The 14284-nt window shown below is 44.3% G+C and overlaps 1 protein-coding gene across 1 annotated transcript in view; it reads right to left on the reverse strand.

Moving 5' to 3' along the window:
- Positions 1–14284, reverse strand: part of KLHL1 (kelch like family member 1) — a 1526090-nt gene that overhangs the window by 818416 nt on the left and 693390 nt on the right. The window lies entirely within an intron of this gene.

Raw genomic sequence — 14284 nt, forward strand, 5'->3', positions numbered from 1 at the left:
AAGTCGCATAATGTGAATTGATATTTAAATGAGGATAATAATTACAGTGTATTCCCTATGACAGACAATGGCAGTTCATTACATTCCGATTTCATATGCGACGTGTTTCATTGAGAATTATCCGAGGTGATACTCATAAAACTAAACATATTTCTATATGGAAACATTCCACACACGGCTATGAAATATGAAACATAAAAGCTATAGACATTGGGCAGTGCCTAAAACTCTTACAATGAAGTCGGGTATTACACAAATAGATGAAAAAATATCTTGTATTTCACGGAAAGTGTTCTCCTTACGACACCCTTTAATAATTATGTATCCATGATACATTCTTTCAAAATCATTAGCATGATGGGCAATCCTTCCATTCTTTAAAAATTACACATGTTTCTGATTTTACTGTAAGCCCTTCATGATACAGAATTTCACATGAATAATGCATTCTTTATTAGAGGAGTTCAAGTCAAAAAGTCAAAAATGTATTATTTGTTTCGGTGCTCAACTGAGGACCACAAATATTATATATAAAAACAACAGGTTACAGGAAAAGGAATTCGTTACAAATTAATATAAGGTTAAAAAGGATTTTAAAAATGTATAGAAATTGTAACATACAAATTCATTAGGTGGTTGTTTGCACACAGATAACAATTCTTTTACTGATGAAATTCTACATTTACGGTATATAGGAACAAGATGTCTTGACCGTGCCGTTACTACATTTGAGTTTGGGCATACAAATAAAAGGTGCTCGATGTTCTGATCTCCCCCTTGACAAAGAGTACAAAGTGGGGATCCACCTGATGTCCATCTTGATGTAAAGGTTAACACTGGTAAAATACCTAATCACAGCATTGTAATTGCCCTCCTTGCACCATGTGTGAGGGAAAACCCTATGTATGTCTGTGCATGCTTATACTCCAATGTCTCAACGTAAAGTTTATACCAAGATAATTTGCTACAGTGTGCAAAATCAAGTTCAAAACTCAATTTAGGAGTAAAACATTTAAAAAAAAGTTTCAGTTGCGAGGCTGACCGGGTAAGCAAAATATCCGTACTAATCTTAGCAATTTGGAATACCACGGTCATATTCCTAAAGAATATTTGCTTTGAAGCATCTAGTTCAAAAGTCTCGATCTTCAGCAGGGATCGTAGTGATCCTTCTTTTGCATGAAGGAGATTGTGAGCCCACCTGATAACATTAGCAACAGCTGTAGCATAAGAACTTGTAATTGAGAATTCAAGTCTTAAAGCTTGCACCGGTGTAGATTCTGAGACCTTCAAGACTTTCTTCAAAATGTTCCCTTCTTTTTGGTCCATATAAGACCACTGTTTTATTGGGATATATTCCGTAGCATAGGATAAAACAGGGGGAATCTTTACTCTGTATACTTTTAGCAATGAAGAGAAATGCCTATTTCCTGTAGCAGAGTACAGTCTGGAAAGGGCCCCGGCATGTAATTCTGATTTCCTCTTTAAATTGTTTATCTGTTTAGTATTTTTCAGACTCTTTGAGAATATCCTGCCGAGATAAGTGTATTCGTCGACCTCTTCTACTTTTTCTCCGCCGAGCCTCCAGCAGTACTTAGCACTTTGTTTCCTACCAGAAAAGGAAACAATTTTTGTTTTCGTTAAGTTTGGGATTAAGAAGTTGTCCTTAGAATATTTATGTAAAATATCTAGGAGCTTTTGCAAACCAAAGGGCGTAAGGTCCAACATCACAATGTCATCTGCGTATAGCAGGGCGTGTATTCTATGTGCAGCAATCTTTGGAGGCAAGCTTGAACCTTGTTGCAGATGGTATGGCAGGTCACTGAGGTATAATGAAAATAATATCGGTGCTAAAAGGCACCCTTGTTTGAGCCCGTTAGCCGTTTGGATTATTTTAGTCAAACCTTTTTCACACCCCATTTGGACTTGACACCATGTTTTGGTATGGAGTTTAACTATAATCTGCAGCAGTTGTTCAGGAATACCTAGCCTCCTTAACTTGTTCCATAAAGTCGGTCAGTCAACACGATCAAAGGCAGTTGAATAATCTATAAATGCTGCGTATACTGACTGTGATTTCCGTACTGTGTATTTGTCAAGAATGGTCTGAAGTATTGCAATATTATCGGTGACAGAATGGTTGGGTCTAAAACCTGCTTGAAACATGGGTATTAAACCCTGCGAAAATGCCCAATCTTTTAGTCGATCCAAAACTTCTGCGGCAAAGATTTTTCCTGTAGCATCCATCAATGCTATTTGGCGATAGTTACCAGCTGTGTTTTTGTTCCCCTTTTTGTAGATAGGAATAATAATACTCCCCTGCCATGTCTTTGTTATTTTCCCGGATTTGAATATGTAATTAAAGAGGGGTGATAGCATCTGACTCCACTCCTTGGGGTCAGCTTGAAGGACCTTGATGAGTATTTGGTCAGGGCCTGAAGCACCAGTGCTTCTTGCTTTTCGAATGTGCGTTGCAATGGAGAATGCCGAGGTATTAGTAATCGGGATAACATTCCTTTGCACAGTAATATCGGCATCCCTTCCATCTGAGTTGATTGGGTTTGCCTTATATAAATCACTCAGATAAATTTCCCAGTCCTGACGTGGGACTGGAATGGCTTGAAGTTTCTTTTTTGTTCAGGTTATTTTAGCAATTAGGGACCAATATTTTCGCTGATTATATTTTTTAGCAGCTATTTAAATATCAACCCAGTTATAGTCCTGCAGCATTCTTTTATGGCTGTGCTTCTCTCTTCTTAATTGGTTTTTTAGTTTATTAATTTCTGCCTGAGTTGATGATGAAAAATTCAGGTATTGTGCTCTAATAAGTTTATTGAGCCTTTTTGCAGTAGGTAAATTCCAGGTTTTATATTTTTATTATTGTTCTTATTGTTTCCAGATGTAACCTGTCGTAACTTATTTAAGAGAGCACACTTGAGTTTATTAACTATGCATTCAAAATGTATTATTGGGTCATCTGAATGTAAGTTAGTTAGAAGTTGAGTATGTACAATCTGTGCAGTTATATTTTCCAAGGTTGATGAGTTCCAGAAAATCCGCCTCTGATTAGTGTTGACTTCAATTGTGCTATTATAAAATATTATCTGGCTTGTAGGGGAAGGGATGGCCATCCAATGGGTAGTTAGGTGCAAAAATGCATGATCACTCTCATCTATAAAGTTGGTATGCAAATGCATAACTGTCTCCAATAGATCCATACCACAGATTATATAATCGATTATTAGAGGAGTTCTCCTCCTTCGTGAAATCAAAATCTAAAATTGAAATCATTTCACAACCACTTACTGTACCTGAAAATGTTAGTTATCGCTTGCATGACAAGAGGTTGAGGCAAAGGGTACATGGCACTGGGACTGAGGCAAACACAAAACAACATGTCCTTTTTAAATGGAATAACCCCTGAGTAGTAATGAAGGAGGTCAGTCATCTCAATATTTTCTAGAGTTAAAGCTAATCCTGATCAAAATCTCCTAACATACTTCAACAAAGTCACATATTCACCAGTTTTTGTCTAAAGATGTGCTTAGGCACTAATAGCAGAACTGAAACTCCTCAAATCAATAAGTAAATGAAGGCTGCTATCCACTTTTTAATAAAATCACATTGTAAATTCATATAGGAGACCTATTTCCATCGTTTGCAGTATGTTTTATGTTTCCCATTGAGAAATATGAGCGCACCTCAAACCTTAAGCTTCACTTGTTTCAAGTCACTCTGGTATATTTATCTAGACACTCTGATGCAGTTCATGTATGTGACCATAAGATTCAAAGGCCAAACGGCATATCACATCCTACTTTTTTGAAATCTCTTACTGACAAAATATGTTCCCTAGTGTAGGTTTCCTGGTGTATAATAGGTCTTTGCTAAAAAAACATGAATAGGTCAAATGATGTTGGCCATAAATGCTTCTCAGTTATTTTCTCAAGCCTCTCAACAATGTTTCATACTCGCATAGTTATTTAAGTGTATTAAAAGATAAAAAGATTCGGCCTACCACTATCACTACTCCCCTATAACATGTTAATACGATTTAAATAAACACAAACACACACAAATATTTACTTTTTTCCACACTTTGGTTTGTACGCAAACGTCCAATGTAAATGTTGTTAAAATATGTTTGATAACTACCACATAACAGTATCAAGTATGGTGGAGTAACTATGCAATGATATAATTCTCTTCCAGTCTTAACGGTTTTAATGGCATCATAAGAGCCTCTGTGGTGTTTTTTTCCACAAGTTCTCCACATAGATAGTTACACCTTTTCTTTTTACTATTTCAGAATCTGAACGAAGAAACCATGGATGAGGAAAATACTTACAAAAGCTATGTATGTATTTAAGTGGAGTTTTTCTTGCCCCAACCATTTGTACCTTTGGTCAGTATCCTCTGGCAAATGATTGTGCATGGCTCTGGTTTTGGGGTTTATGTATTTCTCTCAGACAGTGACACAAAATGGCTTAAATGTGGGCGGGATGGGCAATTCTGCTTGAACGGCTGGGGTGGGTGTTGTACCTGTCTCACTTACACTTCAAAGGGTTTTTCCTGTAGCACATACAGTGGAACCTTGCACCAATCTTTAATCACCCCAGCCGTTTAGCGCCTTGACAGTGGAAGGGAAGAACTTTCCAGATCCAAATGTTGGGGTAGGATAGGGTGACCCTCCACACACAAAGCCTGGTACCAGGTATATATTGCACCCCCAGACCCGCTCTTTAGATTTCCTGTGGACCTGTGGAAGACTCAGAAGAAAGACAGCTCTGCTGCCCTGCTGCTGGAATGACTGCTCTGCTGCCCAACTGCTGGAAGGCCTGATGTTCTGCCTTGCTGCCTGAGTAAGGAAGACTGGACCTGCTACCTGTACCCAGGACCACCAGAGTGACTTCCAGAGCTAGCTGACTTGCATACTGTGTGAGCCAGAGGGATACAAAAAGCTCTGGAGCCCTTGAACCCTGCACCTGGCCTCAACCTGGAATGAGTCCTGATCCCCCACCTGGTGCCCAACCAGTCCTGGACCTCTGGAAGTCATTCTAGTTGTGCTACTGCTGCTAGAACATGACATGTAGAAACAGTTTTACCAAAAGGTTCCCTCAGAACTGATAGGTGACTGAGACCTACCTGCTCTCTGATCCACCTGAGGTGCATTGCCGGTCAGCCTAACTTCACAGTAGCTTTCTATACTTTTTTCTCCACAGCAGCAAATACTGTTCAAAGGGACCACCGAGCAACAGTATCTGACATTTTGGAGCCCTCATCAGATACGGACTGAAGCCTCTTCCTGCTGCAGATATTCCATTTCCCAAGAAAGTTAGAAAGTCTAAACATAGAAATCTTCAACTCAGCTCCATCCAGGGCCTCCTCCTCAGACACCACGGCTGCCTTGCCCACTAAACTCAGGAACTTTTCCCTGAAATGGTTAGGCTTGGGCTGAATTTTTATATCATCCGCTCATGGAATAGGAGGAATGTATGACTCTGTGTTGCTCTTTTAATACAGAACTATGGCCAAATTCTGCCTATTGTCGCACAGCTGAATTTTTTTCCCATTCAAACAATGTGATGACAACAGTAATAATGCAAGTTTACAGCAAGCAAGCTGGCCAGTGAGATTTGAGGTTATGAGCAGAATTTCTGGTTGCTAGGAAGGCTTATGATGTGATTTTCTAACATGAGCAGTTCGAGAGCAGGCGCATTCAGAGGGCTGCTTCCTGAGTAGCTTTTCTACTCGTGCTGCAGCTAAATCGGCTTGAAATGCTGCACCCTCTTGTGCACTTTGTGTTGTTGTTCATGCTGATCATTCAGCGTATATCACGCAACATGTGCTATCTCATGTCATGAGAAGCACAACATGTATTTTTTCTGCCCGTTGGCAGCACTCCATGGAATCTTATTGATGTAGTTTTTATGGAACTCCGCGAGGATAAATTCTACAAGTTAGGCCTGCCCCTTGAAATTTCTTCCAAGCACAAAGGTAAGCCAAGACAAGGCCAATTCTACTGCACGGAGCCGAACCATGCTACATCACGGTTGGCCTTACCTTTTGCCAATGTCCTGACCTTTGGTGACCAAATACCCACGGTTAGCATTTTGATCTTTTAGGCATTATTTTTCACTTAAAACTTTAAAAATGTGTATCTCCGGTTCTACAGGTTTATTTGTTTTGGTGTCATTTGATTTATTAAAATGGTCCTTATTTTTTTTAAATTACAATGGAGATGGAGCTGATCATTGTGAATAAGCTCAGCAAGGCAGAGCTGCAGAGGTTTTGCAAGGGGTGGAAGCTGAATGTGGGAAAGAAGACCGCCAAGGGGGACCTTCAGGTAGCCCAAGGGAGCCTTTGAGGAAATCAAAAAGATGTAAACTACCCCACAGGAGCTGGAAGAGGATGGTCCTAAGGAGGGGGGTGTGCACTAAAAAAAGGAGGAGGAGGGACCTGAGCTACAGCAACCTGAGGAAGAGGAAGTCAACTTGTTCTTTGGAATGGACCACCCGAACCAAGGCAGGAAGCAATCCATGTTTACCATGTCTAAACGTGAGAGTACATGCACGTAAGCAGTGGTAAAGTGCACAGAGTACTAATTACAAAAAGGAAATATACGTACATGAGGGGTGAAAGACAGAAAGTTTGGGGATGACCCCTGCATAGACAGCCAAGTCGAAGGTTGGTACTGCTTCTGCCTAACCCTAAAGAATTAGACTTTAAACAGTTTTTTTAACTACCCGGAAAACCAACAGAAGACAGGACCTTCCTGCCAGCCGATCAGCCCAAGGTGCATCGTCGGTTGGCCTGACTTTGCAAAAGCTCCCGCTACTATATTCACCACGGCAGTCAATTCTCTTCAGCAGGACCTTTCAGCAGCGGTATCCAGACTTGTGGAGTCCTCTTCGGCTACAGCTTACAGCCTCTTCCTGCTAAGGGAATCTAATCTCTTAAAACAACTAAATCTGAAAGAAGAAGTCTTCACCTGCCTCAAGGATAACCAGCACCCCATAGATGATAAGAGCCTCATTTCCCTGTAAATCCAGCTCCTTCCGCTCTGAGCTTTTCCTGCCCTTGCTGATGGCTTGACCGAGACTTCGTCCAGTGGCTCTCTGTCTTCGATGACACATTGTCAGATAAACAAAAAGAGAGTGACAGAGTGCACACCGGTTTTTTCACTAGTTTGTCACTTTTGTATTTATTCGTGTGCTTGGCCCAGAATCATGGTCTGCCCTAAACTACGTGCTTGTGAAAACATTAGGAACAATGGGGCAAACTCTCACCCCATTACCGGACGCACAGCGATTATAGAAGCATTCCAATAATGCGACGTTTTTAACCAAGTTTGTTCCAACGTTAATTCAAAGTTTATTCAAGTTGTTCACGATATCCAGGATTTATCAAAAGTCAGGTGCGAGGTATTTTGCTAGCATCACTAAAACCTCAAAAGCTACAGACATGCCGAGGCCTTAATCGGTAGCTAGGAGTGTATGCCAGTAATCTTCATGAATTCTTATCGATAACCCAATGCATTTCGGGCCTTGTCTTGGCCCTTCGTCAGGGGTATTTCTACAACTGAAAAACAATGTTTCAATACAAAAAAGATGTATCTAAGTACATGTTTAAACATATTGCAGAGCGATTATATCATAACCTTTTCAACGTTTTCCCGCTAACCGTGACTATAACCCGCCACTAAATTCTTAATTGATGTCTAGGTCTCCCTCCCTTATTCATCTCATGTATAGTTGCATTTATACATCCCTGTGTACTGATCTTAAACATACCAATTGCAATGTACTGCCTCCATTTAATTTCCATGCTGATTATAACTATTCTATACGTGGGTAAATTGAGATGCTGTTATTAGAATTGATTTACAAGCAGAATCTCTTCCATCAAGTTCCTTACCTTTACAAACATCCTTCTCATTCCCTCCCAGGTGGTTCATTAACTGTGTTTCACCCGCCATTCAGTATTTAAACACTTTCGTTCAAACTCCGCCCCTAGGTGACTTTTATTAACCCTGTGTTTCCCACTGCTCTTCATTTACGATATCTTGACCCTCTCCTTACAAAGTGTCCATCCACATTATTGCGTGTGTTTAAATTCACTGTTAACACTAACTAAGTAGAAACAGAGGTAGTCCTGTGGTATAATAAAAACGTATGATCTTCCTCATGATATTACACTACATCTCCCCCCGGGGGTCGGGGGGAGATGGGCACAATGCCACACATGCACAATTAAGCACAGCACAACTGCAGACAAACCATACCCAAGAGTAACAACACCAACCAAGAGCACAAGTCACACAACCCGGCAATATCACACCACTGAACAAGCACAGAAGTGAAAACCACACTGCCTGAAAGGTAGAAAGGTGATCCAGATCAGAGCTGAAGGGACATCTCACACACAATGCAGCACACACACATAGGAAGCAGAGCACCCCAACATCAAACACAATGTAGCACAAACACTTCGATTTACACAACCCAACACAGGACACAACAAGTGCACTCGCCTGTGGCCGGTAAATGACCATATGCATCTGGCTAAGCACGAAACAGGGACATGACAATGCACAAGTACAAACCCACAGTCCTGATGGGGTAGCAATGCACATATGGCAGGGAGCCAGAGAGTCTGTGACACACACATTGGCATACAAATCAAGACACAATACAGTTGGAGACAAGTGAAAGTGCAGAAACTTTATCAACACATGCATGTCAGTATGGCCAAGAGAAGTGCCACGATATGCAGACCAATGCAGCAGCATAGCTGAATGAAGAACGTAGGAAAGAGCTGATGTCCACCTCAGGGGAGTCCATCACCAAGCGCCGAGGCACCCATGGGTATAAATCTCATAAATAAATAAATAAATAAATCACCAACACAAGTCAATGCCAAATCCGCGTTGCTTGTCCCTGCATGGATCATGAGCCAAAGACAATGAAGCCATGTCCACTATCGTCTTTGGACATGTGACCAGATTCCCAACATACAACCAGGTGTCGAGACATGTGCAATGGGTCACATTAAATTGTGGCTGCAGGTACCTTGTCACTTGTCCATGAACGCGAGTGCAGCTGCGTAGGCCAACATCTCCAATGAGCGATCGTCCTCCACCACCTCTGACATGTCGTCGATGTAATCCATCAGCTGACCTGGACAGATGTGCAGACTCCAATCACTGGACCCAATGTGCACCAAAGCCAAATCGGATAGTGGCTCAATGTGGTCACTCCACACGAGGACTCATGCAATCTCCCAGGTCCAGCCTGCATGCCAAAAATCCATGCATGCCATAAACGGGCATCACAGTGACACTCTAGGTCGTGGGCTAACAGGGGGGGCACACACACATCATAATCCAGGTCAGCTACCATCACGTTGGAGAGACAGACATCCATGGACCAATCGAATATGCACAAGCGACAATGAAACACAGGCTGAAAGCAGGTGACATCTGCAAGGCAGAAGCTCAGCCGATAACTGAACTGCAAAACTGCCAACTACAGTGCCCCCAGTACATGCAGCAGACGTGCACGATACAGGTCCACATGCCTGGAGTCGAGTATGTGTCCGGGATGGTCTGCCATTGCGTCAGTGGCTCTGCTTGAAGCAGCACTGGCTTGCCCTGTGCCAGTCCTGTGGATGAAATGGCACATCCCGTTGCAATGAGTAGTGTCTGTGTGCAACAGCTGCAGGCCTGGGGTGGAGTGGGAGTGCGTGTGAAGGCCATTTCATGCATGCCAACTACGACCAAGGACTTCGGCGTGTGGGATGTGTACTTGTTGGTCTCACGTCAGGCAGTGGGTATCGTATCTGTCAAGGGTGCAGGCCACATGCAAGTTCCTGCTGGGAGCTGCAGATGTGCTACCGCCTGATAGTTTAGACAAAGGACCTTTTATCCCTACAATAACTTCACCATCTGCATGCATACAGGAGATGTACAGAGGCCAGTCCTGGGTGTGGTGGGATGTCTGCAACCCTGGGAACACCGTGACGCTGGCCTTTGAAAGTATGCAGCCACATGATTGTAGGCCAATGGACCGGACAGGGTGGAACCAGGTGTACAGCCCATGGCTGACTGTGATCGCGCTGTAAATGAGGCCAGGCAACTGAATGATGCATCCACAGGCCAGATACACATAACACTTCGCATGCATGAGCCAGGACCCCGAGCGGTCTTGCGCTCCTACATGTCCCCATACATGCGGGCTCCCCTCCTGGTGCATGCTACATTGCAACATCGACTACTGTGGCCCTGCTGGCGACTACACCCAACACAGAGACACACTTACCGCACTTCCTGCCCAAGGACAGATCTGAGCCACGTCCTGCTCCACCTGTTGAATCAACACACCCCTGCGCTGACCTGACATATGCCGGACTACCACACGCTGCTTGTGCATGCAGGGGGGTGCTTGCAAAGCTTCATGTCCAGGGTCACTGCCAACGCTGAGGTGACATGGTAACATCCGCTGAAGACAGCACACTGTGATGTTGCACAGCCCGTACCCATTATGCTGACACAATGACCACACGGACACACTTGCTCAGATGGTCTGAATGGCTACAGGCATGTGCTCAGGGCCACATTTATTAGCAGGCACACATACAGAGTGACACCTGTGTTGGATGCATGTGGTGCAGTCAGAAATCAACAAGGGTGTACATCGTAAAGGACACAACCATTCAACCATAAAGGCCCCATGACTTGTGCTACACAGAGTTAGTGGTCCCGGATTCACACCGTCCTGCGCGGGCCTACCGCCATGGGATGCTGACTTGGGGTGAACAGGGTTGATGGCATAGGTCAGTTGTCGATAGTGTTTGATCACCATCGTGACACTGATCTGGCTTTCGTCTGGACTGTGCTGCATCTTCCTCTTACTCCACTCTGTGTGTTTACTAGTGTGGACTCTGCCATTCATGACTAAGTGCTGGATGTGGAAGCAACTGGTGCGCAGGGTAGGCCTGAGCCCTCATCCATGTGCCGCCGGCTTGCGTTGAACAGGGTTAGTGGCACCTCGTGTCGCAGGCTTGGGTTGAACAGGGTTAGTGGCACCTCGTATCGCAAGTTTGTGTTGCACAGGGTTAGTGGCAACACGTTTCGCAGGCCTGCGAAATGGAATTATGCCTCACTGATTGAAGGGAGTCGAGTGCTGTGGCCGCTGCCACGGACTTGGGGTCACTGCCATTCAGGATTTAGGACACAGTTCCACATGTAGGATCCACTGGGCCGAAGAGGATGCCGGTGTAGTATGTCAATGAGGAAGAAGTGATATGGGCCAGGTCGATGGTCTGCGGAGGCTGCAGAGTTCGCGGGACTCGTGCTTAGAGCTTGAAACGGCATGTGGCGCGACCTCTTTGACACACGCAGGTGTAGGCAGGTGAGCAGAGCCTCATTGGTGTGCTGGGGCAGGCATTGCGGGTCTGGGGAGCAGCGGTCCAGGGTGCAGGAGGCGCATAGGGACGCAGGCCCCACCGTGCTCGGTTCAGGACTCGTGGCGGGCTGAGAGGTGCCCCCCTGGCAGACGCATTGTCTATTCCGAATGAGAACCACGACCAGTGCGACAGGCTATTAGTTCACACCGTTACGCTGGCCAGGCATACGCAGGGCCAACCCACTACGCACGCGCATGCAGGGGGGACGTGACGTGTAACATTTCCGCGTTCTGCCCCACAGGCATGGTAGCATCCACTGGCCCCTACACTCCATGCACCAGCAGTTGATCTCGAAATGGCCATTTCCCTTGGTTTGGTCTGTCCCGCACCTCCACGCCACACCTGGCATTGGATAGGTTTACATTCCTTAGTCACTTGTCGCTCTCGCACATGCCTTCTCCTTACCTCGCCTCACATCCTGCTATTGTGTGTCTGTGGTGCCATGCTGGGTCTGGGTTGTGGGCATGGCAAGGCCAGATTCCCAATGAATTCGTGTTGTCGAGTCTGGTCGGTTGCATGTTGTGTGTCATGTTGGATGTAGTTGTGCTGCATGCCCATTGGAGGTGTCATGAGTAGCATGACTGTGGGCTGCAGGTGCGTTTCAGGTGGGTCCGCTGTCTTTGTGTATGCTGCTTCTGTGGTGTTCTCGAGGAGGGGTTGCGGGACTGGTCCTGGTTGTGGTGGCGGGCCTGGGGTGGTTGCGGTGGGTGTTGTGGCCCTCATGGGTATCCTCGTTCCATGATCATTGTCTCTATGGCATCTCTGGGTCTTCAGGTGTGTCTCTTGGCTGGGTTCCCTTTCATGCTGCTGGTAGTTGTCCTGCTTAACACCAACAAAAAGCAGTTAGAGAAGTGTGGCTCACTGGTTAGAGGAGGTAGACCCTGAAGCAGAGGTCAGACCTGGGACTAGGGTTCAATTCCCGACGTGGCAGGGTCTTGAGCCCAATATATCCACGGACTCGATAATTCTCGTTTCGGTGCCTACTCGAATCATGGGTTCACACTCTGCAGCTCTGGGCATTAGCCTGCTTAATCTCCACTACGCCCCCCCCGCGGCGGGATGCCTGGCTTTCACCTTGGGGATGCCCAGTACGGGTATCTCACAGGGAAAAAAGCCAGGACGGGTTCCCAAGGCAAGTGCCGAGATGCCTACGGGTAATTGAGCGCTATATAAGAACGCATAATAATAATAATAATCATAATAAGTTGTTAATTCCCTGCTGCTACAGCGGCTTATCGCCTGTTTTTGTTTCGCATCACAGATCTGGCAGTTTGTTGTGAAAGTGGTGTAGTTTTTTTTTGTGTAGTTTTGCACGGGATTGCCTACTCTGCATGTCATTAGGGTTAGTTGGTGGTGTCAATGTGGAGATACATTTTGGGGCAGTTATCGCGGGGATACTGGCGATGTCTGCAGTTTGCACCAGCTTGTGAATGGGGTGTTAAATTTATCTCCGTTTTTGATGCGTTAAGGTGGGGTTACATTGGAGATAAGTCCTTGTGAATATCCCCCTTAGACTCTACCTTCTCAAGATTTTTTTCAAGTATTCCATGGTTGTCAGCCTTAACTTTTGACTTTGACCAAGTCTTGCATGAACTGATACCTATTGTTATTGTTTTGATCTTTTCATTCAAGATGTGGGTTCTACTGAATGGAGTTAGTTTGTTTTGGTGTCATTTAATTTATAAAATATACTCTGTTTTTCTGAATTTGTGGAGGATTTATTTTAGTTGAGCTTTCACTTTATTACTGTATGTGTGTTGCATAAATACTTTTCACATTGCCTCCAAGTTAGGCCTCACTGCTTTTGTGGCAAGCTACCAGAGAGTTAAACACAAGTTAATTTAGTGTCTATTTCTGGTTCACCATGACAAGGTTTGTGTTTAATATTTGAATGGGGTTTCCGCCCCCTAAACTAATAACCATTTTATTACACTGTTCAAACCTTTTCCTATAAGGAGGCATCATTTCATGAACGTAAATAAAACAAAGGTGTAGCACATTGAATGTGCCTCTGCCGTATACCTGCTCATGATCTACACCACTGGTACTGATTAGACTATCTGAGTACAGACAAGCAAGCCTGAACGTAAAATTTAAATTGTATTTGTATTTTTACACCCTCTCTTGTCATTAAACATATTTTAATGTAAGTACATTAAAACATAGTTTTTCCATAGTTTTGCAAATTTAAAGGGTTAACACCAGTATATCGCTGGTTATCATGAGATTGATATTGCCATGTGTTCAAGTGGTATTATAATGCATATTATTTCAGTATCATCGCCACTTTAAATTTCAAGAAGGGATTTAATCTGTTGTGAAATGCTTACTAAATGTTTAGCACAACTTAATTGAACTTTAAACGAAGGTCTCCTATAAAAATAAATGGGCATATTATCAAGACGTGCGATAAAATTATCGCTGCTTTAGCGGCAGGAAACTGCTGCTAAAACGGCGATAATGGGATTGATAATATGCCCTTGTCAATCAATCAATCATACCATTTGTATAGCGCACCACTCACCCGGGAGGGTCATAAAGGCGCTTGGGGGAAGGGGGCATGCTATTGCTCGAACAGCCAGGTCTTGAGTTGTTTCCTGAAGGCGAGATGGTCCTGGGTCAGCCGAAGGTGAATGGGGAGGGAGTTCCATGTCTTGGCAGCCAGGTAAGAGAAGGATCTTCCTCTGGCGGTGGCTCTTCGGATGCGTGGTACGGCTGCGAGGGCGAGGCTGGTGGACCGTAGCTGGCGGGTGGGCGTGTAGAAGGTCAGGCGGTCTTTTAGGTACTTGGGGCCCAGGTCGTGGAGAGACTTGTGTGCGTG

Source organism: Lissotriton helveticus, chromosome 8 (assembly GCF_964261635.1).
Source record: "Lissotriton helveticus chromosome 8, aLisHel1.1, whole genome shotgun sequence".
Taxonomy (NCBI): domain Eukaryota; kingdom Metazoa; phylum Chordata; class Amphibia; order Caudata; family Salamandridae; genus Lissotriton; species Lissotriton helveticus.